The following is a 4,814-nucleotide window of genomic DNA, read 5'->3' as shown; positions in this document are numbered from 1 at the left end:
TAACTTGCTGACAAGAATAGTGTGGGAGACCGTGTCAAAAGCTTTACTAAAGTCAAGGAACAACACGTCCACTGCTTTCCCTTCATCCACAAAACCAGTTATCTCATCATAGAAGGCAATTAGATAAGTCAGGCATGACTTGCCCTTGGTGAATCCATGCTGACTGTTTCTGATCACTTTCCTCTCCTCTAAGTGCTTCAGATTGATTCCTTGAGGACATGCTCCATGATTTTTCCGGGGACTGAGGTGAGGCTGACTGGCCTGTCGTTCCCAGGATCCTCCTTCTTCCCTTTTTTAAAGATGGGTACTACATTAGCCTTTTTCCAGTCTTCCGGGACTTCGCCCGATCACCATGAGTTTTCAAAGATAATGGCCAATGGCTCCGCAATCACATCCGCCAACTCCTTTAGCCCTCTCGGATGCAACACATCCGGCCTCATGGACTTGTGCAAGTCCAGCTTTTCTAAATAGTCCCGAACCACTTCTTTCTCCACAGAGGGCTGGTCACCTCCTCCCCATGCTGTGCTGCCCAGTGCAGCAGTCTGGGAGCTGACCTTGTTTGTGAAGACAGAGGCAAAAAAAGCATTGAGTACATTAGCTTTTTCCACATCCTCTGTCACCAGGTTGCCTCCCTCATTAGTAAGGGGCCCACACTTTCCATGGCTTTCTTCTTATTGCCAGCATACCTGAAGAAACCCTTCTTGATTTGCGCTTAGCTCAACTGATGGTTGGTTGGGAAATGTTATTCTAACCCGCGATCAGGGTTGGAAGGGACCTCAGGAGGTATCTAGTCCAACCTCCTTCTCAAAGCAGGACCACCCCAACTAAATCATCCCAGCCAGGGCTTTGTCAAGCCAGGCCATATAAACCTCTAAGGATGGAGATTCCTCACCTCCCTAGGTAACCCATTCCAGTCTTCACCACCCTCCTAGGGAAATAGTGTTTCCTAATATCCAACCTAGACCTCTCCCACTGCAACTTGAGACCATTACTCCTTATTCTGTCATCTGGTACCCCTGAGAACAGTCGAGATCCATCCTCTTTGGAACCCCCTTTCAGGTAGTTGAAAGCAGCTATCAAATCCTTCTCACTCTTCTCTTCTGCAGACGAAATAATCCCAGTTCCCTCGGCCTGTCCTCGTAAGTCATGTGTTCCAGTCCCCTGATCATTTTTGTTGCCCTCCCCTGGACTCTCTCCAATTTGTTTCTGTAGTGGGAGGGGGCTCTGAAAACTGGGCGCAATGCTCCAGATGTGGCCTCATCAGTGCCGAATAGAGGGGAATAATCACTTCCTTCAATCTGCTGGCAATGCTCCTCCTAATGCAGCCCAATATGACCAGTTACCCATATTGAATGCAGGCTCAGCAATATTTGATGAATTGGTTGCTGTCCATTCAGTCGGTTATTTCCTACTTATTCATAACTAATGAAGATGCTCTAAGGGGATGGGAGAGAGCCGTCCCATCCGTGTAGTTAATCCACCTCCCCAAGAGATGGGAGCTGTGTCAGTGGGAGAAGCTGTGTTGGTGGGTGGGCAAGCTGTGGGGTCTACATGTATAGATAAAGTTTAATCAAACCCCATTTTTAAAACCACCCATCGTCTGGGAATGGAAAAGGAGCTCTCTGAGCAGGGCCTGTCCTTCAAAATCCTTAAGATCACTGACTTGCCTATGCCAATGCCATGGGGGGTGTAGCTCAGTGGTTGAGTGTTTGACTGCAGCTTAAGTAGTCCTTGGTTCAAATCCAAGTGCCCCCTTACAAGCCTGTTCCCTTTACAAAAATAAGCACATATCCATTTCCATTATGTTCAGGAGCTCCACTGAATAGGGATGAATGGAAACATTCAGTGTTTTCCTGTGCAAATCCATAGAAACCTAGCAAACAGGTCCCTCATCTGAAATCAGTTCCAATCCTCTGAGTGTCTAGTTTATGTTTTCATCAATGAAACAAAGACACATGAAGGCACATTTGCAGATCCTTGGTCTCCATGGGCTACAATGTGCAGAAGAAGAAGAACCCCATCCCCTTGGGAGGAATGGACGAGTCTGTGTTACATTCCAATGGCAGCTGTTTAAAGGGAACGTGCTTCGAGTTCATGATCACCCGCAGCGTCTCTGTAAGGTTACCAACCACAGAGCCGGTTGTGGCTGCATCTAAGTAACCGCAGAGTTAGTGTAGTACCAGATTGTTAATTGCACAGCGTCACTTTCTGGTCTCGTTGATCATTTGGGTAGAAACAGCCATTTCCTGCCTCTCTTTCACACAGAAGGACAATTTTCTTTGTGCAGATGCAGGAACATCAAGATCTTTCTCTGTCCCTTGTGCAAAGTAGGGTGTCAAATTCCAAGGAACCTTTCTCTTCTGCGATGGAAACAATGGAGAAGCAGGGGGCCCTGGGCACCTCCAGCCCTGGCCGGGAGATGTTCCCTCCCTGCTTTCTTTATGCTGCTGTTGTTATTTCATGGAATGTCTGGGATGGGGAAAAAGCTGAGTTCACTCCAGGTGGAGGGAAAAAAGGACCCTGAGAATCTCAGGGCCTCAGGGAAAACCTAATCCCTGCTACCGGGATCACTGAGGTGCTGGGGATTTGAGCAGGAAAGGGACTGTGTGAATTGTCCAGGTGGGGAATGAATAACCACCGACAACTAGTTCCACCTCATTAACCACCGACACAGGCTAATCGTGCTGCAGATAGAAGGGAAACTGGGAGCGATTCTTTGCTGTCAGCCATGGAAACAGTGACCCGAGTGCACTGCAGTGAATGTGCTGGGGAAAGCTGGACTTTACAGGCAGGTGGAAATAGCAGATCCGAGAAAAGCCCCCCCCACCCCCCAACTTCTTCCACCGGGGTGAGGTGTTGAGCGACTCACAGCACCCCCCAGCGCCGTTACCTTTCAGCAGGGGCTGGCAGCTCCAGCCAGTCAATGCAGGGGAGAGGGCCGAGTGTATCTCTGCACCCTGAGTCCAGGGCAGGCCCTCTCTCTCCCCCACATAGAGAAACTGGCCCTGCTGCAAAGTGACCCCTGAGAACCAGCAACCTCCAGGACAGAGGGTTTGGCCCTCAGAGCAGGGAATGTGTCCCCCATGCTGCCGTTAGGCCCCTGGAGGCTCTGGAAACAGGAGGGCTCTGAGCGTAACCCATCCCAAACAGCCCCCGTCTGGGGATGTAGCTCAGTGGCAGAGCGCATGCTTTGCATGTATGAGGCCCTGGGTTCGATTCCCAGCATCTCCAAGTCTCTTTTCACCCTGCTGCTTTGCTCAGGCCCAGAGGGGATGTGGCCCAGCAGTCTCCCTGCAGGAGTTTCAGTCCTGCTCAGTGCGGGGCAGGTGCCCATTGCACGGAAGGTCTGTGGGGGTTTCTGCTCCTAAGTCACCTTGGTACATTTAAGATTCCCACCCAAGGGGTGGCTTGGGACAGTAGCGGATGAGAAGGGGGAATCCTCCAGCCCTGGAGGGAAAGGTCCCGTCTGCCCAGACTGAGGGGCAAGGAGACGGAGGGGCAGTCAGTGCTCAGAGAGGAGAGAGCTCAGTGATTTACACCCATCAGGGGACACTGTCTTTTTGAGGCGGGTGCAGCTGGCTTGGGATGGTGCTGACGATGGATAGAAAACAGGCTGGAGTCAATGACAGATGGGACCACAGAAGGGGAAGGAGAAGGGCATCTCCATAGAAGGTCCTGGGTGCTCAGATACCCCAGTTCTAGGTACCCTGGCCTGTCCCAGAGAGAAAAGACAAAGAGGGGCCCAGCCCCCCGACAGTCATCCCATGGACAAGAATCTGGTTGGGAGTGGGGTGAAGGTTCCCGCTGGACAAAGGGGAGCTGAAGTCCCCCAGCGTCCTGGAATTTAAGCAATGCAAGCTTCAAACCCTGCATGGGTGGGGCCTGAGGGGCACCCGCAGAAGGTTGGGCTGGACAGGGGCGGCAGGTTTCTACAATTTTTGGTGGTTTCCAGAATGGGACCAAGTCCTGCCTCCCCGTCCACCTCCCCCCACATCTGCCTAAGGCTCTGGGCGGGAGTTTGGGTATGGGAGGGAGAGGGAAAGGGGTTGGGCTCTGGGAGGGAGTTTGGGTGTGGGCTGTGGGTTGCGGCAGGGGGTTGGGGTGCAGGAGGGAATGCAGGGTGCGGGGTCTGGGCTGGGGCAGGGGGTTGGGGTGCAGGAGCAGGTGTGGGGCAGGCTCTGGGAGGGAATTGCATGTGTGGTGTGGGCTCTGGGCTGGGGCAGGGGGTTAGGGTGTGGGAGGGGGTGAGGGGTACAGGCTCTGGGAGGCAGTTTGGGTGCATGTGTGGGGTCTTGGCTGGGGCAGGGCGTTGGGTGCAGGAATGGGTGGGGTGGCCAGGTTCTGGGAGGGAGTTCAGGTTCGGGCTCTGGGCTGGGGGAGGGGGTTGGGGTGCAGGAGAGGGTGCAGGTCGGGCTCTGGGAGGGAGTTGGGTGCAGGGGGTGGGCTCTGGGCTGGGGGAGGGGGTTGGGGTGCAGGAGAGGGTGCAGGTCGGGCTCTGGGAGGGGGTTGGGTGCAGGGGGTGGGCTCTGGGCTGCGGGAGGGGGTTGGGGTGCGAGAGCAGGTGTGGGGGGAGGCCTGTGGGAGGAAGTTTGGGTGCGGGATCCGGGTTGGGGTTGGGGGTTGGGGTGCAGGAGGGGGTGCGGGCGCAGGCTCTGGGAGGAAGTTTGGGTGTGGGCTCTAGGCTGGGGCATGGGGGTAGGGTGCAGGAGGGAGTGCAGGGGGTGGACTCTGGGAGGGAGTTTGGGTGCAGGGGGTTGGGGTCTGGGCTGGGGCTTGGGGTGCGAGAGAGAGTGAGGGGTGCAGCTCTTACCTCA

General features: G+C 54.3%; 2 non-coding genes across 2 annotated transcripts; both read left to right on the top strand.

The window, feature by feature from the left end:
• The first annotated feature begins 1,683 nt into the window (after positions 1–1,683).
• On the top strand, positions 1,684–1,755 carry TRNAC-GCA (transfer RNA cysteine (anticodon GCA)). The gene has a single exon. It is a non-coding gene; the product is annotated as a tRNA-Cys (tRNA).
• Positions 1,756–3,159: 1,404 nt separating this feature from the next.
• On the top strand, positions 3,160–3,231 carry TRNAA-UGC (transfer RNA alanine (anticodon UGC)). Its single transcript has one exon. It is a non-coding gene; the product is annotated as a tRNA-Ala (tRNA).
• Positions 3,232–4,814: the final 1,583 nt, after the last annotated feature.

The sequence above is a fragment of the Caretta caretta genome, chromosome 28, assembly GCF_965140235.1.
Source record: "Caretta caretta isolate rCarCar2 chromosome 28, rCarCar1.hap1, whole genome shotgun sequence".
In the NCBI taxonomy this organism is placed as follows: Eukaryota; Metazoa; Chordata; order Testudines; family Cheloniidae; genus Caretta; species Caretta caretta.
The sequence above is the reverse complement of the archived record's forward strand: the minus strand, read 5'-3'. Positions and strand labels throughout refer to the sequence as shown.